At 46.0% G+C, this 24,529-nt stretch overlaps 1 protein-coding gene and 1 long non-coding RNA gene across 2 annotated transcripts in view; one reads left to right on the top strand and one right to left on the bottom strand.

Moving 5' to 3' along the window:
• The window catches only part of VRK1 (VRK serine/threonine kinase 1), a 148,184-nt gene that overhangs the window by 85,907 nt on the left and 37,748 nt on the right, over nucleotides 1-24,529 (bottom strand). The gene's annotated exons all lie outside the window — the stretch shown is intronic.
• On the top strand, nucleotides 2-15,441 carry LOC116633281. Its single transcript, XR_004299603.1, has 5 exons — nucleotides 2-52; nucleotides 7,745-7,894; nucleotides 8,207-8,290; nucleotides 11,704-11,816; nucleotides 15,353-15,441. It is a non-coding gene; the product is annotated as an uncharacterized LOC116633281 (long non-coding RNA).

Below are 24,529 nucleotides of genomic sequence, written 5' to 3'. Positions count from 1 at the left end.
GCCTGAGCTTCCGGGAAGTGTGGTTTACTGCCTGCGAGTCAGTCTTGATGAGGTACTGTACCCTCCAATGATGTTGGAACCGAAATAAGTATTGCCAGTGTTCGCAGTAGCTTGATTTATTAAATTTAAGTGTGTTGGCAAGGGTTGGATGTAGTAGAAGCCCTATAGTCCCGTGGGCTAAGGGTCTCCTCTGCCTACTTGCGCTCGCGTTTTCCCACCTTCTGCTCCGCCACCCTGGAAGGCTCGTCCCCCAGCAGCTTGGTTCAGTGCACTGCGGCCTGGGTCTGGAATCGAACAGCCCGCAATGCAAACCCTAGCTCTTTCACTTTGTAGCTTTGTGACCTAAGGAAAGTTACTTAACTCCTGTGAGTCTTGCTTTCCTGTTTCTGTCAGGATTAAATGAGATGATCTATAGACAGTGCTTTGCACATAGTAGGTGCTCAATAAATAGTAGATAATATTAATATTATTCTACCCAACGATTGTCATACATCTAAATCCTAACTGTGTTTCAAAGCCTACTTCAATGTCTACCTAACCTTCCGTGGCATCTCATCTATTATCTTATGCCATGGTTTCCTTTGTATTTACAATAAATTGTCTAAACCTCCATCAGCCATGCAGCTGTAAGCTTACTGCGGACTGGAACAATGTTCTAGCTCAAAATCACCAAATCCATAGGCAGAAGGATATTAGTGAGAAGGGTCATTGATGAGGATAGGTGTTGTTGGCAAGGTCACCTCCAGTTGGCTGGTCCCTCAGCTGAAGGAGCAGTGGCTCCCTGGCCCTCCCCTCCAGCTTACAGTGACAGCTCCCTCCCTTTGTGCCTCAGATCTGCAGACAAACACCACAACTACTCTGAGCCACAAGCTACTGTTCCACTCCTGTGGTTCCCACACCCACACTTTTGTTAATAGTCTCCTTGCAAATAAACCCTCCTCAGATCATCTTATCTCAAATGTGTCATCTGCTTTCTGTTGAGACCCCAAAGGAAACACATGCACAAGGTGAGCACTCAATGAGTATTTGTCAGCAAAGAGGTCTCAAGATTCACACATCTCATGGGTGTGGAATTCCCCAGCAAGACAATGTGTCTAGAATCCATTGAGAAAAAGACACTCTACACATACATACACACACACACACACACGTACACACGCTCATGGACTCATGTGCTAAGAAGACTTAGAACAGGACTTCCCTTTCACATTGTGACCATGTTCCCCTAACCTCAACATACACATACGGAAGAAATGTCCCTGCTTCCGCGCTGGGTTCACAATTGGCTGGCCTTAAAGCACAATTAAGCCAGCAGCAGTGCATGGAGTATTCCAAGGTGAGAATGGAACATATTTATTCTAGAGCTCGTGGTTATGTCACCCTCAGTTGGATGGCTTACTGTTAAATGCTACTTAAGTGCAGTTAAGTTCCCAGGCAGTTGCTAACACCTCCAACACCACCCACATATGCTGAGAATGTCCTACCAGTGCAGAGCATGGCAGGAGACCAGTCCAAGCTGCCTTCATGGAGACAGTGTGTCTGAAATGCTGTAGATGGGTAGACACCCCTGGGATACACCCCTGTAGATGGGGATACAACCCTGGGACATCAATGAATTTTGATGAGTTGATAGCTTGGTATCAAGATCAGGGTTGTGCAGAAAGTTGACCAGTGAGAACTTGCTATGGATGGGTTTTAGAACTTAAGAATTGAACTAGAGAGGAAAGGTCCATGAATATAACCCTGTTATCTATGCAAAAACATCTACAGTCCAAACAAATGTTTACTGAGCACTTACTCTCAGCCAGGGTATGAGCTAACCTCTGGGGACTCTGGGGATTCTGATTTAACTAATGTTTAAGAAGCCTCTACCATGGGTTAGACACTGTGCTTTTTCACATACATTATTTCGGTTCTTAAAGGGGGAGAAATATCTCAAAGACTTTAAATTATTCCAGGACCCCTGAATCTACGAAGTACTGTTTTCACTGCCTCTTTATGCACAGCCCCAGTACATTAGGAAACTTCTAATAAAGACATATTTTCAATGCAGGAATAGAGATTTGTGCACAAGGCTGTCATAGTCAGCTAATGGGATTCCTGGCTAACAGATCATCATAGATAAAGCAGGGTGACGCATACGTGGGTTCAGCTCAATGAATAAAAATTTTCCAGCTTCCTAGCAAAGGCAGACCAGCCAAAAATCTATGCATGGGATCTGTATTGATTTGCCAGATAGCCAGGCCCCAGATTGCCCTTTTTTATTCCAGGAGCCCAGCCAGCTCTTATAACCCTAGTACAAAGGCACAGAAAGGTAACAATAGAACAGGGCACTTTGACGGAGAGAGAGAATGTTGGTATCGGCTAGCCCATGCTGGAAAAGGTCTGGGAAGTTCAAACAAATATGATAGTCACCAAGAGGCAACATTGCCCTGGCAGGCTGCCCAACAGTCCCTGGTTCTGCTCATGAATCTGTTCCTGAGTCCTGGTCCCTGTTGCTTTCATCCATAGAATAGGAATAATCATCCTGGGCCAACCAGTTCTCTGCCTTCCCCAAGGCTTTGAAAGGGCTTTGATCTACCTGGAACGAAGCTGCTAGGGTGTCATTAGTCAGTATAGGCAACCTAACAACAATCCCAGGAAACATTACCTCCTGGGAGGAAGGAAAAGGAAAAGGAGGGAAGAGTGGAATGTGTATGAGGGTCTTCTGAGTCCTCTGCCCCTGGTTTCAATGCCTCTTTTCATCCCAGATGCCCAGAGCCATTCTTGCCATTTTAGCAAGGACTTTTGAGCATCTAGCATATGCCAGGCACAGTGTCCTTAAGAAATTTATAATCCAGTGGGAAAGCCAGCCATGTCTACAAATTCTAGGAGCTGTGAATTTTTATGAGCATGTATTATGTGCTGGGAAAACTACTCCCGGTAACCCTGAGAGGTGAATAATATGATCCCCAGTGTCCAGGTGGGGAGACAAAGCCCCAGAGAAAGGAACTGATTTGTTCAAGGTCAGGGCCGGTGACCAATAGAGCTGTCTGATTCTATAGCCATCCTGATATCAGTTACAGCTGCTGATGTTGGAAAAGGACGTAAGGACTAACTGGTGGCACACAGACTCTGTGCAGTGAGAATGCAGAAAAAAGAGCAAGTTGTTCCTGCCAAGCTTCATAGACAAGGTGACAGACATTGACCTAGTTACTCTACTGAACTAATCTGGTGACTTCCACGATAGTAGAAACAGGTCCTTTTAGATTTAATGACACAATAATTGATGATTACAGATTATTCTGAGGTCAGAAGTGGATGAAGGGGGTTTTAAAGGCCTAGGAAAGTGTTTCCTTCTCCCCTTTTTCTTGATCCTGATGATGATGATGATGATGATGATGATGATGGAGGTGATGGTGATGATAACAGCTTCCATTCATTGTTTTAAGCATTTTCCAGGAATTGTGCTAATACTTTCCCAGCCAAATTTCAAGAAATCTTCACAATAGCCCTTGGAGGTTGCTATTACTACCCCTTCCCCCACTGCAGAGATAAGGAAACTAAAGCTCAGAGAAGGTAAGTAACTGGCTCACGGTCACACAGCTAGGAAGTGATGCAGCTGGACTTTAAGCCAAGGTTTCAACCAACACAAGACTGAATGTTTAACCCCTCCCCCTGCAGTGCACCAACCATTCATCTTTCGTGTGTTTCTATCTCCTGAGCCGGTTTTCAAGATGCCATAGTTATTCATCTTCCCCAAGTTTTGAGAGATTAATGGTACAGGAAAATTTAATGTGTGCACCTCCAAGAACGACTGTGCTGTTTCTCCGTGTGCTGGCTCACCAGCTCTCAGCGGAGGACACCGGTAGATGCATTGCTCTCTTCCTACTCAGTAGGAGTGACAGATAGGATCTACTGACACTCAGCACACATTTCTACCACCTTCTACTGCCCCTTCCTACTGCAGAGGCTGCAAAGGTAAAACCTGCATTTCCCAGACCCCCTAAGTACTTAGGGCTCTAAATGTATATTAGGCTCCACCAGGTGAGACTCCTCAGGAAGATTTGGAGGGCGGAAGTGAGGCATCAACACAGACTTGCAGCCTTGGGAGTTTTTTGCCACCATGTTCCAATCCCGTATGTCTTATTCCGTGTCAGAAGGCGGTGGCTCTGGTGGAAGGAGCAGCTTCTTGATCCCTGGGTGACAAGTACAGTTGTGAGTATGTGTAGTAAAGAATTTAACCTTGCCCAAAAAGAGCTCTGACCGTCGTCCCAGCTTCTGGGAGGTGATCTTGAAGACCTTGAAATGCCACGCTTGATAGGAGTGTCTCTGGTTGCCTGGAAGCCTTGGGTCACCAGATGGTCCAACAATATGATTTAGGGTGGGACCATGTTGGAAGAACCAACAACACAATTTATGGCAGGTGCTTTGGGTCATGCAGTATCAGTCAACCTCCAGAGGGTTTAGAGACTGAGATCAGCCATGTGGGCAATCAGTCATGCCTTTGTGGTAGAGCCTCAATAAGAACTCTGGACCCTGAGGCTTGGGTGTCTGGTTGGCAAAACTGACAGTATCATCACATGTTGGTGCTGGGAAGTAATGCTCTCCTAACCCCATGGGGAGAGGACAACTAATGCTCTGCATTTGGAATCCTCAGCTCTGCTCGTTCCCTTGGCAATTTTAATCTGTATCCTACCCATGCATATACCATGACTTTGCTAGAACTCTCACAACTTTATCTAAACTTGCAAATCCCAATGGCAGCCTCCTGTTCCTTCCCCTCTTCGACTGTGGCTTCCCTAACAAGACAATTCTGCAGAGTTCCAGCTAGTTCTGCTAGTCCAGCCCTTCAGCAATTTTATAAAAATCTTGTATTAAATTGCTTTGTGCTTAGAACACCTCAAATGGTTGTTGTGTCCTGTGTTAAGCTTCAAGACAGGATAGGAGCTGGCCTTGATAAAGGACATCTCGTATCAATTCTAACATGCAAGCTTTTCACTCTTTAACGTCTCCAGAATCAGGATATGTCTCACAATCAATGCCAGTTGTAATTGGTAGTGATTTCATCTTTATCAGAGGCATATAAAATAATGGGGCATGTTATGATTGGTGGATTTGAATAAATTCCAGGGTACCGGGTGCTTGCTTCATTAGAACCTCTCTCCAGATCATCTCTCCTGTTCATTCCACTTCCCACATTGCACACTGGATCTGATACTCTCAAACTCCCGGGGGCATGAGCGTTCCTCTTTTCTCCCACTCCACACTTTCTGAAAGTGAAGACAAATGCCCTTAGAGAAAGAGAGAAACAGTGTGGTAATATGATAGCAGCATGGGTTTTGTGAATGAGGCAGACCCAAGTCTGGAAACTCCTCTGCCTCTTAATTGCTGTGTGACCTTGTAGAAATTACTAACCTTGCTGAGCCTCTTTCCTTGCCTGGAACTGCTCGTAGTTGTTGGGATTAAATGAGATAGTGTGTGCAAAATTCTTGCCCCCTCAGCCACTCAGTAAAAGTTGCTTTCCTCCTTCTGTTCATCCCTCTCTTACTTCTCTCCTTCTAAACATCATGAGGTCCACCTCTCACATTGCTCCACCTCCAGGAGCCAGCCGCCAGAGGCTGTCATCATTGATTGCCAGTGACTAGCCATAGACTCAGGTCAAATACACATCCATGTTCATATCAGCTACCAGGTTGCAAACTTAGGAAAGGAAGGTGTGCTCTTCCAAGGCAAAAGCAAATTGTTGCTTTTCTTTTCAACCATCCAGCTCCTATTATGTTTTGATTTCAGGGCTGCTCCAAGATTCCGGAACAAAAGACACTATTTGTGAGCATTGTTATGAGACTCAAACGGGCCCTGAGTAAAACAAAAATCGTTTTATCACAAGAGAATTGGAGAGACTTGTTGCCCAATATAGTCACTGCATGGAAAATGCTTTTTTCCCAATTTCCACACATCATCACCATCACCACTACCTTGCTTTAACTAAACTCATAGCCTGTCAATTAATCTACAGGCAAATATTTTTCAATAGTAGTAACTGAAAGATGGGGCGCCTGGGAGGCTCAGTCAGTTGAGCAACCAACTCTTGATTTTGGCCCAGGTCATGATCTCAGGGTCCTGGGATCGAGCCCTGTGTTGGGCTCCATGCTCAGTGCGGCGTCGGCTTGAGGAGTCTCTCTCTCCTTCTCCCTCTGCCCCTCCCCCCGCTCACACACACCCACACATGTGTGCTCTCTCTCTAAGATAAAATAAATAATTTTTTTAAAAACATGAAAGATTTTAGCAGTTACCACGTGCCAGGCATGGTCCTAAGTACATTATATCTCCATCTCATTTGGTCTTCCCAGGAGCTCTACCATTATTAGCCCATTTTCCAGGCAAGGAAATTGAGTCTTGGAGAACTTGGGCAATTTGCCCAAAGTCCTATAGCTAGTAAGTAGTGGAAGCAGATTAGAACTCAGCTGTACAATGTCACTGATTATGCTCTTCCTCTATGTCAAAGGGAATGTGGGATCCCACAGTGTAGGCTGGCACATGGCCCCTGACCTTCAGGAATCTGGGATCTGGTCATTGAGGTAATGTCAAGGTCAGCTGCAGGAGAAATGAGTGAGCCAGGGCTCTTTGAGAAGACAGAGTACAGTGGACTAGATTTTGTTAATATGAATCACTTTACTCCCCTGTCCTTCCCCCCATTAATCTCTTCTGTGCCCTGTGGTTTCTCCCCAGTTCAGGCAATAAGGACATTCCAGTCCTGTGTGTCAGGGACAGAAAGCCACAAGGAAGAGAGCCAGAGAGCAGAGATGGCAACTGTCAGCTTTTTAATTTTAAAATACACTTTTGAAACTCATGGCAGAAGCAATATAATTCAGAAAAGATTTGTGAGTTTCAAAAGGTTGGGTTTTTAAGTGTCAAAGGTCAAGGTCTCGGGGGTAAGGCCAGAGCATAGGAGAGGTTTCCATAGACTAAACTGAGGGTGGAGGAAGCAGAGAAGGAAGAGGGAGGCGAAAGGATGAGGTGCCAAGGTGTCCCTGAGAAGGTCCTGTGTGTGTCCTGCCCCTTCCGAAGGCCAACCCCAGACAGTGGGCATGCTAGAACCCCATGTGGGACACATCTGATGTGCCTCAAGCCATGGGTCCCACCTTGTCTCCAGACCCTGGGCTGCTTGTTGGGCCTCTAGCACTGCTTCCACGGTGCTCTGGACTGAATTGTGTCACCTCCTGCAAAGTTCATATGTGGAAGTCCTAACCCCCGGTATCTCAGAATATGCCTTTATTTATAGATAGGATCTTTAAGAGGTGATTAAGTTAAAATGGGGTCATATGGGTGGGCCTTGATCCAATATAACTGGTGTCCTTTTTTTTTTTTTTAAAGATTTTATTTATTTGAGAGAGAGAAAGAGAGCAAGAGCACAGACAAGCTGGGGAAGAGGCAGAGGGAGGGAGAAGCAGACTCCCCGCTGGGCAGGGATCCCGACGTGGGGCTTGATCCCAGGACCCCGGGATCATGACCCGAGCCAAAGGCAGACACTTAACCCTCTGAGCCACCCAGGAACCCCAATTGGTCCTTATAAGAAGAGGAGATTAGGACACAGACAAGCACAGAAGGATGACCATGTGAGGGCACAGGGAGAATGGGGCTACCTACAAACCAAGGAATCAGGCCTCAGAAGAAAGCGGTCTTGACTTCACTTTGATCTTGAACTTGCAGAGAAAATACATTTCTTTTGTTGAAGTCAGTCTGCGGTGTTTTGTTCTGGCAGCGCAAGCAAATGAATACACACGGTGACCAAGCCCTCGAGCTGCAGGGCTGGGCGGCCAATCCCACAGCACCAGGCTGCTCCTCCTGCCCGCTCCCGAGGTTCCGGGACCGGCTCCGGGCTCAGCACTCTGTCTCTACTGGGCCCCGGCAGGTAAGGCAAAGCAGCCGTGCACCAGGCCAGGTGCCCCTGCTTCTTCTGTTTTTCTGCTTAGAGGGAACCTTCTGTGAGGCCAAAGGTGTGAATGGAGGGAGAGATGGCGCAAATGTGCTTTCAGATGTAAGCTAGACAAATAAATTTCGGGGAAATAGCAGAAGGGCACAGGAATGGAAATGTGTTGTATGTCTGTTAAGGGAGACTTTGAGAGGGTGTTGACCTCTTGAATCCTTACTGTCAGCCCTGAAAGGCAGGTCTGATTATCATTACCTTGCACTTGAGAAACAGAATCTTTGACTGTCTTTGCAGCTAGTTAGTGACAGAATGGGGCTTTATACTCAGGACGGTCTGACTCCAGAACCATGATAACTCCACACTGCCCACTAAAACTAGGTAAGTGCACTTTCTTTCTTCTCTTTTTCTGCATAAATGTCTCTGGCTAATGCCTTGAGAGAGATGAATAATCAGCAAGTTGATAAATTATACTCACTTCAAGCAAACAAGCCAATTGTTTTTGCCGCTAGCAGGTGTGGCTTGATTGCAGACCATTAGTGACCATTAATAAAAGAAACTCAGGCTGCAATCCACTGGTATGTTTGCCTTTCCCAGGATTTACATTTCACACCAGGGAGCTGAGCTCAGCCAATATTTTCATAAGCTAACACCTGCAATAGAAGCGTAAAGCCTGATTTAACCGAGGTAACATTTATCTCTGGGAATTAAAATATAAGCCAAAGGATAATTTGTGAACTTGATCATTCTTTCCCCTGGCTGTCATTGGTCTTAGGTTAGCATAGCGATAAGGCCTCAGGTGTTTTTAAAATTTGTCAAGCAGCTTTAAGAGGATTCGGGACATTTGGCATCCATTTGCGGTGCATCCTTTGATGCATCTGCATGCTTAACATTATACATGTACTGTTGAACAAAGGTTTACTGAGCACCTACTATGCCCTAGGCACAGTGTTGGTCTCAGGATGGGGAGGGACAGGACTAGATTGCTATCTCCAAGAGGCCACGCTCTGCTGCGGCAGATGGACACAAAGTGACTGTTACAGGTCAGTGGTGGCTGCATTATGAGAGGAGATTGCTGTTCCTTCCCTCAAGTTCCCACAAGGAAAATTCCATCCCGCATCCTGGGAAAAGCAGTAATAGGAAGGAATTTCAGCCCTCTCCCCCACTGACTCCTTCCAAATGAGAAAGGACTTGTCGGATGGGTAGACTGTGAGAAGTCACTGAACATGGGCATGGGACAGGGGACTCATCCTAAGGTTTAGATCAGGGGCCAAAGTCTCAAGGAAGCTCACAAGTCCACAGGTGAAACCACATTCTCCAGTGAAGCTTTACCAATCATAAAGGTGGCATTCCGCTATTCATCTATTTGATCCTAAGTCCGTATTTCAACTTATTTCAGAGGAAAGGAGATGGGGTGTTAGTTCATTGGATTCCTGAACTCCAATAGCTGTGACCAGGGGTAAGCAGGAAGAGATGAAGGAGAATAAAAATGAATGAATGAGGAGCAATATCTAACCAAGCAGGGGGAGTGGGCCAATAGGCAAAGCTGGACCCTCGAATGAAGTCTTGAAGGAGGTGTGGACATGAGTCAAGCAGACGGGGCTGGGAAGGACATTCCTGGCATGGGGAAAGACATAAGCAAAGGCATGGGAGTATGAGGCTTGGTGCTTTCGAGAAACTGTAAAAAGCTACCTTTGTCTTGTGATGCTCCATGGACTACACCTTCCTTAACTGTGGCCCTCTTTCTACATCTATGTCTTTGCTCCTTCATCTCCTCTTTGACCCTCTCTCTGACCGCTCCAGTATGCCCTCTGCCTCCTTCATGCCACCAAGGCATTCTCGCAATGGTCGCCAGTGGCCCCATGTTACTAATTATGGTGACCATTGCTCAGGTCACTGGGCCTGCTCACAGCAGCCCCCCCACCTGCCATTCTCCTCTTCTTGGGGTCTCTTGGCCTCTAGAACACACCTCTGCCCTGGTTTCTGTTTCCTTTTCTGAAAACTTTTTTTCCTGTGCCCTTTTGCTAGCACTTCCTCTTTGGCGTCAACTTCTGAGTCTTTAAGGCCCTTTTCTCTGTGTCTCTGTTCAAATCCACACAGATTTCAGAGGGTGCCAATAAAAACTTGGGGGTCATCAGCACATAGTTGGCTTGTTAGAAATGAGGATGGGTTATTTATGAGAATGGAGGAACTAACCTAAGGAGTGAGTATAGACTGAAGAAAGAAGTCAGATAGTTCTGCTGGTAGTTGGGGGGGTGGAGCTTATACCATACTAACCTCCCATGGGATGGCAGCCAACTGAAGGGGATTTGATCCTTGAAAGAAGAGGAAGATCCATGTTTATCTGACCTTTCCACTGAGGACACTCCGCAGTCTACACACCACATGGTGGCTAGAACTCAAAAGGAAAGTCGCAATCTCACTAGCCCTAGGAGTCAGAGGATGGGATCTGAACTGCTAGAGCAATTGGAAATGGAGAAGGATTGCAGAATGGAGCCACGGGGGCAGCCCTAAGACCCCCATAAAAACACCCCTGAAATCTCTGGCTGATTAATGAATTGCCCCTGCATGAATAAGACTCCAAGAAGCCCAAGGAGGAGACATTTGGCAGGCTGAAAGAGCAGGCAGAGATCTCAGCTGCTGCCCACCACAGGGGAGACTGAGTCAGGAGTTCGAGTTCTATCAAGTTGGCGGAGCTTGACTGACATGTCAGGCTGTCTATCCACTGAAACCCGCAAAAGACCATGACTTGAGAAGAAAGGCTAGCCTCAAGGACTGGAGAACTAAGAAACAGAGACCCCACCATGTCAGTAGCTTGTCCAGACAGGGCTGGGATTCAAACCCAAGGGCCCCGGCTCCAGAATCAAGCCCTCAGCCTCAACCACACACTCAACCTTCAACCCAAGCAGCCCACATCCTTCCTCTAAAGCACTCGTCACCAAATTCAATACCTGATGGCATTGCACATGGAGCTATTCATCTCTTGCACTAGACTGAAGCTCCATACAAGCAGAGGGCTTGCATGGTGCCTGACACACCATCCAATAAATACATATTGAATGAATAAATGACTCACCAAAGCTTGCATGTGTATAATGCATTAATATATTTGTTATTAGTGAAGACATATGATTAAAAATGCCTTCCTGCCATATAATTTCACACACCCCCTTATGATCCCGGAGTGAATTAAATCACCAATAATCACTCTGGCTTGTAGCTGGGCTTATTTGTTCATATCTGTTACTGACTATTTTTAAGCACGATCAGGAATTTCTAAGTGTAATATGTATGACTCAGTATTTTGATTAATCAGCTCAGTAGGGAAAATTTCCATGGGTAATCAGACTGAACATAAAGATAGGGCATGCTGAGATTGAGTGGGGGTGGGAGGGGAAGAGAAAGACAGAGATCAGAGAAAAGAATTTTTTTTTTTTTTATAGTTAGAAAGGCAGTTTGAGTCAACGCTACAGAACTTACGAAGTTCCTGTTTTATCATAAACAGGTTGGCAGCTGTTTTGGTTTCTTGTGGTTGCCACATGAAGACCACAAACTTGGTGGCTTAAGAGACATTTATTCTCACACGGTTCTGAAGGCCGGAAGTCCAAAATCAAAGTGTTGGCCGGTCATGCTCCCTCCGGAGGCTCCAGGGGAGAATTCTTCCTTGCCTCTAGCAGCTCCTGATGCTCCAGGCATTTCTTGGCTTGTGGCTGCATAATCCCAATATCTGCCTCTGTCTTCATGGCCACCTTCTCTCTGTGTCTGCAAAATTTCCCTCTCCTTTCTCTTTTAAGGACACCAGTCATTTGACCTAGGACCGCCCTAAATCCAGGACGATCTCATCTTGAAATCTTTACCTTGATTACATCTGCAAAGACCCTACATCCAAACAAGGTCACAATCACAGGTACAGGGGTTGGGACTTGGACATATCTTTGGGGGGAACACTATTGAACCCATTACAATAGCCATGGCCAATGCTGCTGCCATCATTGCCTTTAATGGAATCAAGAGAGGAGCCTGCTCTGACAATTGCCCACTGACCCCAGGTGCTGTTGGGCATGTCTCCTGCTGCGATGCATCCTCCCCAAATTGGAGCTGCTCTGGCTCATGTACATCCACTCGGCAAGGTTCCCACCCTCCAGAGAAGGAGCCAGAGGCCAAAAAGGTTAAATCAGCTGCTCAAGGTCACACACATGGAGAAGTCAAGGTTTGACCTTAGATATGTCCTCTTCAAAGCCAGGGAGATGGCCATCCCACACTGCCTGAAACACTCCCATTATTAGAGAGTCACTGTATTCTCTTTTTTTTTTTTTAAGATTTTATTTATTTATTTGAGAGAGAGAGAGAGACAGCAGAGGGGAGGGGGGAGAGAAGCACAGGGAGAGGGAGAAGCAGACTCCCCGCTGAGCAGGTAGCCCGACTCAGGACTTAATTGCCGGACCCTGAGATCATGACCTGAGCCGAAGGCAGACCCTTAACCGAAAGCCACCCAGGTGCCCCGAGAGTCACCTTATTCTTTAAATATCTTTACTAAAATGCAAACACTTCCTGAGAGAGGTTACCCAAGCCTTCGTAGAACCCCAGGTTGTAGAGATGTGTATTAGACCACCTTTTTAAGAACACAAGCGATCCCAGGGGTATGCATGTGGGGAGAGAGACAATAAGGAGGAGGGTAAATTTGCAGATTGAGAAACTGATGTGTAGAGAGGTTAAGTGACTTGACTAAGAGTACTCAGCAAATCAGCAGCATAACCAAACACCACCCCCAGGAGTCCTGATTCTGCACGGCCACTTTGGCTGTGCCAAAGGGTTGCTGTTGGTGGAGGCAAGTGGAAAGAGTGAAGTCCTCGCCAGACTCTGCCAAGAGGCTCCCTTGGGCCGACCCTTCCCAGGAGGCCTCCCTCCCTGCATAGTTCAGAAAGAAGTAAAAAGCAGGGAGCTGAGGGTTAGAGACCCGAGTCTTAATGGAAGGCCTGCTACAAAAAACCCAAGTGACCTCGAGCAAGTCACATCTTCCCTCAGTCTCCTCAACTTGAAGCAAAAAGGTTGAATTTAATCACCTCAAAATTGCCTCTGGCGCGAGGCTTCTAGAGCTTGTGCAAGCCTCAGGGCCAACTAGAGCTGGTTCAAACCCCCAGTGGATGTCTGGTGTTGGCTCTGCCCATTAGCCTTTCTCCCTTCCACTAAGAGCGGCCTCTCTCTAGTCCAAGGGGGAACCTCCCTCTGTAACTTTTACTTTACTGTTGGGAGGGACTGACCCCATTCCTGCTTCTGCCCTTGAGTGGGCCTGTGACCCAGATCTGGCCCCTCAGGGCAGTTTGCACCCAGAAAACGGGGACTGGTTCGGGGACAGGAGTGTGATTCCATCTGAACCAGTGAGATCCAATCCCAGGGCTTTTATTGAAAATACTGGGAGAAAGAAGTTCTCCTTCTGCTGGTGCTGCCAACGGTGTGAGAACGTGAGCACGGAGCGAAGGGAGGGTGGCCCCAGCTCGCACCTCTGAGGAGCTGAGACGTCAAGGGAGGGAGGGAAACCAAGTCCTGGGAAGCCTGTTGGAGCATCAGGACGCGCCCTCGCCTGAACCCACAACACTTCCGAGGTTCGTGGTTACAAGAGCTGCTTAGTCCCCGCGTGGTGTCTGAAGCCACTTTAAGTTGTCATTGCAACTAAGTGTCCTGACTGATACAAAAGCCTTCATTTTATGGATGAGGAATGGAGACTGGGAGTAGAAAGTGGCTTTTCCTTATAATCTGACAGCAGGAAGCACCTCAGGACCCATCAAGTCCAATTCCACTCTTTACAGATAAAGAAACTGGTATCCGGAATGAGACGTGTCTTGTTATGTGTATACAACACACACACACGCACACGCACACGCACACACACACACACACACTGCTGTGTGAGTCGTCTTATTACAATGCTGAGAAACACTGTTTATCATCAAACATTTCATATATCCTATTACACGTGAGAGAATTATTATCTAGCCCAGTGCCATGAAATGCTTTTTCCCCATAATGGAATTTTACTCTGGAAGTGTATTTTGGTATTAAAAGGCTCCACTTTATAATGTCGATGGTTCAATCTGTGATCTAAAAGGCACTTAAACGCTTTGAACAAGAGGCATAAAGAGCTTTTATTGCAAAAGCCTTGCTGGATCCACCAATTTTGCCATTGATCCTTTTCCCCAGAAGACTGCTCTGGAAGCAGCCCGTGCGGTAGCAAATCCCATGGCGGGGCTGGACCTCCAGCTAGTGAGTGAGACACACTTCCCGTGCGCCCGTTTGCAGATATTGAAGGCATTCTGGCTGGACCGTAATGAGTTTCTTCAGGCACATGGCTCAAGCAAAAACATCCAGCCATGCAGAATGCCCATGGTCCTAGTTCTCAGTCCCCTTTACCCCCACTGTGTGTGTTCGCTGGGTCGCTTCTTCTACAAAATAAGTTCAGTAGTACCAGCTCCCAGCATCCTTGTGAGGGATCAGTTGATTACAGTTGCTAAGAAGCCTGATACATATAGGTGCTCTGTGAATGTGGGGTCCACGTCCCTGGTGGATGTGATTCTTCAATAGCTGAGGGATTCAGGGTCCCCCTAAGAGCAGTGATGTAGTGGAAAGAACCCCACACTTGGAGCCCAGAGACCACCAATCTCTCAGCTTTACCCTGGGCAGGCCATTCACTTCTCTAAGCCCCCACTTCCTTGTTGTAAAGGGACAGCTGAATATGTCACAGAACTGTCATGGTCACTCATGTTGTACATGGATGATTATGGCTACTTCCAACCCTGATTCCATGAGACCTTTCAGCTCAGTCACCTGCCATGGAAAAGAGGAATATGATTAGCACCTCTTGGGCACTGATCCACCCTTTGCCCATAGCTGAGCACCAGGGATGTTTGGCTCACTGCCTGGTTGTCAGGGGCTAAAGGCAGGGGTATCCCCTGAAAGGAGCTGTGGGCAGAGCAGCAGCGAGAAGTCGGAGCAATTGAACAGCATTTCCCAGAGAACGTAGCATGGACCAGTGGCCCTACCAGAGTTCCAGGGTGAAATAAGTTTGGGAAGCATGGCATTCTGTACTTTCTGTGAGATTGCCAATGCACATCACATATTTAGCTTTTATAGTCAAAGGGAAAAAATTAATTTTGTTTAGTTTGGGGCTTCCCGAATTCTACCACAGAACATCTGTCACCAATCCGTAGCACTCATGGAAGGCAGAGCACACCTGGGGAGCAAGGCTCCAAGATTCCAGAAGCGGAAATGGAATCTTTCAGCGATTTCTTAGTTGTGATATTCCTGCCAATACTTCATATGCTTTCATTCAGGTATTCCAATATGAAGCCATTCCTTGGGCCACACCATCCATCCATTCCCAAAGCATTCTTTCATGCATGTATTCCATATTCACAGAGCATGCTCTGCTTTCCCCATCTCTCCTAGGCAAAGAGAACACCCTCCAAAATACAGCTCCTGGCTGCAAGGAACTCATTGTCTAAAAGGGAAGAACAGATAATTATATGCAAAGTGACAAGGCCCATAAGATAAATGTGCACCTTGTGGGGTGGGATGGGGTGGGGTGGATGTCAGGAAAGCCTTGTTTGAAAGATGAGTTGCTGCGCAAAGAAACAGTCAGAGGAGGCAGGAATACTGCAGAGACAGCACATGCAAAGGCCCAGGAGGAAGATAAAGAGATTTCTGGATTTACACGTAAAAAAATTAGGATGGAGTGCTCAGTGAGGAGTCGGCTTCTCCCTTTCCATCTGCCCCTCCCCCAGCTCATGCTCTCTGTCATGCTCTCTCTCAAATAAATAAAATCTTTATAAAAAAAAAAAATAGGATGGAGAACAGAGGCTGAGGGGAAAGGAGTAGAAAAGTAAGGAGGGGGCAGGCCATGAAGAATTTACTGAGCGTGTGTGCCAGGGAGCATGGGAATCCTTCAGAGAAACTGAAGAGCTAAACAGATAGCTCACAAACATATGTGAGGGAGTATGCTCGTGTGAGCATGTGTGAACACGTGTGGGGAGGGGGCAGGAAGACGACATGGTTAGATCTGTGATTAAGAATGATAGTTCTGAGATCCCATGGAGAAGGGCTTGGGGAGACACTGGAAGCATTGGACAACAGCTAATAGGCAGGGTGTGCTTGGAAGGTTAAAGATGGCTGCAAATTCTGTCAATCCTCTGAGAGGTGGGGTGTATTTCCCCTCCTCCTGAATCAGGACTGTCCTTAGTGATTTGCTGGCCAAAAGAACATGGAAGAAGAGACAGTGTGTGAATTCTAAGTCTAGGTCATAAGAACCCTTGGCATTTCCACCCAGCCTTCTTGGAATACTGAGTAATACTAAGTCTGGAGGGAGACCAGCTGTCCAAATCCCCTAGGACCACCATGCTGTGAGGAAGCCCAAGTTGGCCACTTGGGGGAGCTGTGTATTGACAGCACGATGCCCAGCCACCCCAGCTGCTCTAGTCACCCCAGCCCAGTCATCAGACATGTGAGGACAGATGCCATCTTGGATAATCCAGCCCAAGTAAACACGACGTGAGGAACCAAAGGAGCCCAGCCAACAGCCAGGACCAAGGCCAAGCACTGCAGCCCCAGTCGAGCTGCTCAGCTATCTGCAGTTGCTCAAGTCATCTGGGCTGAGGCCAAGCCACTGTGGAGCAGAGACCAGCTGTCCTGCATGCCTCTCTGCCCCAATTTCTAACCCACAAAATTGTGCATGTGATTAAATGGCTATTGTCTTACGCCACTAAGTTTTGGGGTGGTTTGTTACACAGCAAGAGCTAAACAGAACACTGGACAAGCTCAGAGCATCAGATCTGATAAAAAAATATATATATATCCTATGAACAGATAGGAAGTAGTGCACACATGTGCGTGCACACACACACGCAAACATACGTGCTCACACTTCTCAGACACACATCCTATGTCTAGCTCATTCCCACTCTGACCTCCACTCTAGCATGAGTCTCCCTGTGGCCACAATTCTGAAGGTGTATGGATGGTGGCCCATTTGACAAGGAGCACAGTGTAAATATAGAGAGTGTTATTAGTAGGTGGGTTTCATTGATAAGAATTTAATGCAATTCCAGGCCAGCAAGAACACCATGTCAGTCGGCATTTTGTTCCCATGGCAAGATCATCTATGCGGCAATTTCTTATGTTCCTGGGTCAAATCCAAGACCTCAGTGCAAAGCCAGCAAAAATCTCCCTTCAAGGAAGGCATTTGGGGGAATTTCAAGCCATTCATCTCCTCCCAAGGCTCAAAGTCAGCCTAGAATAGCCAAAGGCAAAGCTCAGCTTCACCCTGGCTTTCTGTACTGGAAATGTAGGGGCTGAGAGAGTCCTTGGGTGGGTGTTGGGGTCACTCTGCAGGAGGGAGAAACATAGTCCCAGAGGACCCTGCAGAGAGCATCCTCACCAGGCCACACCCGGAGAGGCCCTGGCCCAGCTCTGTGATCAAGAGACCTGCGCTCAGGTTCTGGTCCTGAACCTAAGGGTCTCTGTAACATGACAGCTATTTATCTGTCTCGGGGAGTATTGTGGGAACGCAATGAAGAGGGAAACTTGCAAATTGTCTGTTATATCCGGGAGAAGGAGCCTTGAGATCAGCTTCCTCAAGGGTTGTTATGGGTGGAATGCGTCTTCCCAAAATTCATGTTAAAGTCCTAACTCCCAGTATCTAGAAAGTGGCCTTTATTAGAAATAGGGTCATTATAGAGGTAATTTGTTACGTTAAGATCAGGTCATACTGGAGCAGGGTGGGCCCCTAATCCAATGTGACTGGTGTCCTTATAGAAAGCAGAAGTATGGGGGCACCTGGGTGGCTCAGTCAGTTAAGCATCTGACTCCTGATCTCAGCTCAGGTCTTGATCTCAGGATCGTGAGTTCAAGCCCCACATTGGGTGTGGAGCCTATTTACTTAAAATAAATAAGTAAAATAATAATAATATAATAATAATAAAGAAAGCAGAAATATGCACGCACAGGTGCACATGGAGAATGCCATGCAAAGAGAGGAGTTAAGCTGCCACAAGCCAAGGAACTACTAGAAGCTGGGACAGAGGCCCAGAACACATTCTTCCCTAGAGCCTTCAGAGGGAGCATGACCCCGCAGACACCTTGACCTCAGATTCCCAGCCTCCAGAAGCATGAGAATAAGGTTCCTTTGTTGTACACCACCCAGTGTGGTATTTTGTTATGGCAGCCAGAGGAAACTCATACGAGGGGTCATTCGTTTAACAAACTTGCGTTTCTTGAACTTCTTCTATGTCTCAGGCCTCATACACAGAGATGACCAAGACACACCCCTTCCCTGCACTCAAGGGCCTTCCAAAGAGAAAAACACATCCCAAAGCCACACGCAAGTTCAAAACCACGGCAGGTGCAAAAGTGGTGGAGAAGAGGCACCTCCCCCAGCCCAGGGGGTCGGAGAAGGCCCTGCAAGGAAGTGGCGTAGCAGATGTGGGGAACCCCTCAGGCTGTGAAGGACAGGTTCCCCATTTGATAAGGCCCACTGCTATGTTTCACCTGGAGGATTCTGGCACTTCACTCATGCTCTTCTATCTCAAGATAAAAGCCCAAGTGGCAAGGTGTGTCCAAGACAAGACTCCTTTTTCTTCACAGGGGTTCTTGTTAGCAGAAGAGGGGCTGGAGGCATGGAGAAGGTCGCGGAGGCCTTCGAGTGACCTCACGATTCCATATGAACTCCCTGGGGCAGGGAAGACTTGTAGCGCATGGACTCTAAACCCAACAGGGTCCACATCAGAGCCTGGCACCTGGTAGGTTCTCTGAAGGTGTTTATTGAGCTGAAATGAGAGCAGAACTGAACTCAAGCCCAGCCCATTCCTGGGGTCATCAGGCTCCAAGGGGCCTAGGAGTGTTTGCACAGCTCACGTAGCCCACTGTGACCACCTGCTCCTTCCATCTGGCTGTGGACCTATTCATCAAGTCCACACATCCGTGGCCAATGCGATGGGCGAGAAGTGGGAGGGAGAGGGTGCATCATACAAAATGGCAGCCAGATGGGCCTCTGACCTACCCAGTAAGTACCTTTCCCAAGGATTTTCAACTGAAGAGATGAGGAAAGAGATAGACAGATGGACTCCAAGAGAGCCTGAGACAGAAAGGGAGACCCAGAGGAAGAGAGAGAGAGAGAGATGGAGAGAGAATTTGAATGGTCTTTGTCCCTGGTTCTAGTCCTTTCCTGAGGCTGTCCAAGTTTCCTGACAGAGACAGGAGCTAAGGAGTCCTTTTGTCCCTGCCTCCAATCCCATTGGCTCTTCTGAGGAAGAATACTGAGTACATCTACCGCCAGGTACCTCGGTGGGTTATTTCCCGACGACACAATGAAAAACAAGAGAAATCTTGGCAAACTTTAAAGAAAATACAGTTAATTGCCACTGACATTCTCTCTTTAGTTACACAAGCAAGCCCTGGCTTTAATCACATGCATTACTGTAATCAGCCTGCCAATCACATTTTGAAATATTTCATTTTTGACATAATTACAGTAGAATACCCACAACCCATCAATAACATGGATCAGGCAAGATTGATATTGTGTTTCCAAATGGGACCTGACAAAGCCATCACGGCTTTTGTTCGGAGGAAGAAAGGTAGGACGGATAGCATCTCCCTCTCCCGTGAAGACTGGGTTTAGCGAGACTGTCTAGCACGTCACTCACAAGAGGCTGGAAAACCCCACTCGTCGGAACTGTAATTGGGAATTTTCAATTATTCAAGCCTCATCTATGTTATTCTTATTGAGAAACAAATTCAAAATGAATGCTCTAACCTGGGGCCTTTGTGCATAGACATTATTGTGAAACGGAGGTCTATTATGAATTGATCTTTTATGTTAATTTACCTCATTTTCCTTATTAGTTCCTTGCTGTATGTCAGTTTATTCATGTATAATACTCTCAAAAGTAAAACCCGTGCCTGAGAACTTGTAAAATTTGGACTTCCGACTTTTCCAGGTGGGTTGGCCATGACCCCCTCCTCTCCCTCACCCACAGCTCTGTGTGTTCATGTCAAGATAGAGCTTGGTCTTTGGTCCCAGACAGATCCTCAAAGTGTTCAAAGAGTAGCTTTGTTTTTTTCATAGAGTTCTGTTCTTTCGGGAAAACCCCCTTTATCCACCTACTTGAAGAGCTGAAGTTGACAGGGGAAGGAGGAAGCTCAGATCTGAGGAGAACGGTCTTTACTCAAAGCTTTCTTCTAGAAGCATCCTTATTTAGGACATAACATTGGGTGTGTTTCATCAATAGAAGGGGCCATAAAACAGCTCAAAAGCCAATCCCGGGGGTCCAGAACAGAGGCTCAGATGGGTCAGCAGTGCGACTCCCAGGCGACCATACCTCAAATAGCTTTGCACGGCATTGAACGCCCACCCTGGGAAGCACACTGTCAGCCATCCCAGGGCACCTGCAGGCCTCCCTGGTGCTGACACCTTGATCTCAGAGTTACGGCCTCCAGAACTGTGAGGCCGTCATTTCTGTGGCTTAAGCCGCCAGCATGTGGTACTTTGTTATGGCAGCCTTACCAGAGAGATACACCCATAAGGCAAGTCACTGAATGGACCAGAAACTTCATTCCCTGCTGCCCCTCCTTTCCTGGTTATTCAAAGCCCACCTGCTTTGAAGCTGGAGGATGTTGTCTTATACCATTTAATGCAGGCACCTGAGTGTGCCTTCTGTGGCCTCCTTCCCCAAGCTGTGACCATTTTAATAGTAACCTTGGGTCTAAGTGTCTTATGTAATGGCATATGTATATGGTGGTCTTATGTCATATGACCTAGGGAAAATAAAGAAGAAAGGGAGGGTGGGAGGGAGGAGAAAGCAGGGGAGGAAGGAAGGAAGGAAGGGAGAGAGGGAAGAGGGGAGAGAGGGAGGAAGGGAGGAGTTAGCTCTGTAGGTCAGATATCACACATGGTGTGGCCGGGCTCTCTGCTCAGGGTCTTGCATGGCTGAAATGAAGGTTTTGGCCTGCTGCCTTCTCCTCTGGAGCCCAGGTCCTCTTCCAAGCTATTCCTGTTATTGGCAGAATTCAGTTCCTTGTGGCTGTAAGTCCAAGACCCCCATTTCCTTATTGTCTATGGACTGGGGTTCACATCAGCTCATTGCGGCCACTCTCTAGTCCTTACCTGGGGTCCTGTCCATTCTCAAATCAGCAACAGCAAATCAGATCCTTCTTGTACCTCAGATCTGTCTTCTGCCACTGGCCTGAGAAAATACCTGTTTTTAAAGAGCTCGTGTGATTAAGTTAGACCCACCCTTATAACCTTCCTCTGTCATGGAAGGTAACATAATCATGGGACTGATAGCTCACCATATTGGCGGGGTTCACCCACACTCCAGAGGGAGCAGACAGGGCAAGGATCATTAGCGGTCATTCTTAGACTTCTGTCTACTTCTTAGGAGACTATCCACATGTGTATAAATGCCCAGAAGATGCTCTGCAAGGATATACATCAAATCAACAGCAGTTCTTGTCTTGTGTGGAAGGAGACTATCCATTCTAGCTGATGCTAGGACTATATGCTAAAATATATGTGCTGATAATTAAAGGGTGAAGGTTAATAGATATGAATGAGACATATGGCTTCCAAATGCTGAGAAAAGAAAAAGGAATGGAATAAAGAAAACTCAATCTTTTCAATAAAAGTCTGGAAAGATGGGGAGGGAGTATGGTAACTCAAAAACATAAAATCGTGTCTGTGGAATAAGAAATGTAAATGCACTAAATTCTTACATTAAAAGTCAAAAGCTCAGAGTGAGTTGTTTTGATGCAAATACCTATCACGTTTAGGAGGTACAACTAAAAAATGACACGCAAAGACTGAAAATAAAGACATAAGACCAGCAGCAAGTCAAAAATGAAGGTCATTGTGGTAATGTTAATATAAGACTGCATTGGATACAAGCCAAAAGTAATATTTCATATTAATAAAAAGCATAATTTATAAGAAAATGTAATAGTTATGACATTTTTTGCACCTGACAACATTATTTTAAAGTCTTAGCTTAAAAGACAGATGCAGAGCAGGAAATTTACTCCCATAAAATCATATTGCAAGTCTTTAACGTACTTTTCTCAAAAATGAAGGGATAAAATGAAGCAAGAAATGTGTAGAAAATTTAAATAACACAATTAACAAGCTTGATATAATAGAAATTTGAACCAGCAGGCAGAGAATTCATGTTCTTTTCAAGGAATGCTCATAAAATGTGATCATATAGTAGGCCGTATAGAAAGTCTTTTTTTAAAAGAAAAGGTGAAAACAATACATTTCTTTTTTTCTTTTTTTAATTTTATTCATTTATTTGACAGAGAGGGACCCAGCAAGAGAGGGAACACAAGCAGGGGGAGTGGAAGAGGGAGAAGCAGTCTTCCCGTTGAGCAGGGAGCCCCGACATGGGGCTCAATCCCAGGACCCTGTGATCATGACCAGAGCCGAAGGCAGACGCTTAACGACTGAGCCACCCAGGTGCCCCAACAAACACATTTCTGACCACAATTCAATACCATTAGAAATTAACAGCAACCGTGATATAGCTAAATAGATCGATCTGCCTCAAAATGTTAAAATGCCATTCTCACTAACTCCTGAAAAAGAGAAAAGCAAACCAAAATTAAAAACTCTTCAGAAATGAGCAATAATGAGAGCACTGCATATAAAAACCCATGGATTGCAGCCAAATTAATACTCAGAGGAAAACCTATAGCCCTAAATCTTCTATCTTAAAATCTTTCTATCAGAAAGTTTGAAAATAAATGAGCTAAACACTTAACTCGGGAAACTGAAGAGCTGGGAGGAACAAGAAAATAAACTTAAAAATGGTAGAAGGAGGAAATTAATAAACACAAAGGCAGAAATGAATTAAATAGAAAACCAGAAAATAGTCAGTAAAAACAAAACACTTGCACTTTGAGAGGGGAATGAAATAGACATACTTTCCGCAAGTATGTTTCATCAGAGATTCACTGAAGATTTTGGGAGCACAGGCAATGAGCCAGGTGTTGTTCTAGGCGCTGGAAAAGAAAGTGAGCAAAGAGCCCCTGCCCTTGTGGAGATGACTCTGGTGGAAGTGGGGAGACAATAAATTAATAAACAAGTAAATCTAAATATGTCTGATGAGGATGAGTGTTCTAGAGAGGAAAAAAGCATGGAAGAAAGATACAGAACCTTAGATTGGGTTGGTTTGCAATTACGAAGAGGATGGTCTGACCTCTCTGAGAAGGCACATTTGGGAAAAGACCAAGGGGGAGGAGGGAACAAAGCCTTGCAGATATCTGGAGAAGAATATTCCTGGCAGAGAGAAGAGCAAGTGCAAATACCCTGAGGGAGGGGCATACCTGGTATGTTTGCAAAGGAGGCAAGAAAGATACTGATGCGGAGGGGTGGGGAGAGAACAAATATACAATGAAGAGGCATAGAGGAGGTTATTGTTGTTTTTTAAATAGAAGCTTTTGAAAATGTAGCTTATATTAATTAGATGTGGGTCAGTGGTTGTAGCAAGGAAAAAAAAAACAAAGGAGAAGTCAACTCTGTCATAGCACTAAGGTCTCATCTTAGGCTCCTTCTGCTTTATTGATCTGCATCTCAGCTCCTTGTCAGCTGACTCACCTCTAGGTGCTGCTTCCAAGCAGCACACTGAGGGAAGAAGGGGAACACGCCCACATTTAAAGGCATGTGCCAGGAACTGCACACAAACCTCACTTCCTTTACAACCTGAATTCTGAAATCTCCCACAACCTGAACTTTGGGACTTGGTCACACCCAGCCACAAGAGAAGCTAGGAAAAGTTGTCTCATTCCAGGCATTTATACCCAGCTAAAAATTGAAAAATGAGAGAAGAGATACTGTGGACAACCAGCAGTCTGTGACACAGGGGCCAAAGATCTATCTCTTAAAAACAAACAAACAACAACAAACAAACAAACAACACCATGCTGGATGGTTTTAAGAACAAATTATCCCGGGGCGCCTGGGTGGCTCAGTTGTTAAGCGTCTGCCTTCGGCTCAGGTCATGATCCCGGGGTCCTGGGATCGAGCCCCGTGTCGGGCTCCCTGCTCAGTGGGAAACCTGCTTCTCCCTCTTCCACTCCCCCTGCTTGTGTTCCTTCTCTCTCTGTGTCTCTCTCTGTCAAATAAATAAATAAAATCTTAAAACAACAACAACAACAAATTATCCCAAACCTTTAAGAAATAGAGTCTTTCAGGATACATCTTCTCCAATCCTGTTACCGAGCCTTGGAAAGGACAGAACATTTCCTAGTTCAACCTTTCAGGTTGGCATGGCCCCAATACTAAAAGCAAGAATAGTGCACACATAAAAACTATAGGTCAGTATCTTTTATAAATATAGAAGCAAATCCTAAATAAAACATGATCAGTGGTCTGTTAAGAGAATAATGCAATATGATCCAGTAGAGTCGAATGCCAGAAATGCAAATATGGTTCAACATGAGGAAGCCCATCTCACTTACGGATTAAAGGAGAAAATCATATGGTCACCTCAAAAGTTACTGAAAAATAATCAGATGAAACCAAGCATCTAATACTAGATTTAAAAATAAAACAAACTGCTTGTTAACTAGAAATAGAAG

This window comes from Phoca vitulina, unplaced genomic scaffold (assembly GCF_004348235.1).
Source record: "Phoca vitulina isolate PV1807 unplaced genomic scaffold, GSC_HSeal_1.0 scaffold7, whole genome shotgun sequence".
In the NCBI taxonomy this organism is placed as follows: domain Eukaryota; kingdom Metazoa; phylum Chordata; class Mammalia; order Carnivora; family Phocidae; genus Phoca; species Phoca vitulina.
The sequence above is the reverse complement of the archived record's forward strand: the minus strand, read 5'-3'. Positions and strand labels throughout refer to the sequence as shown.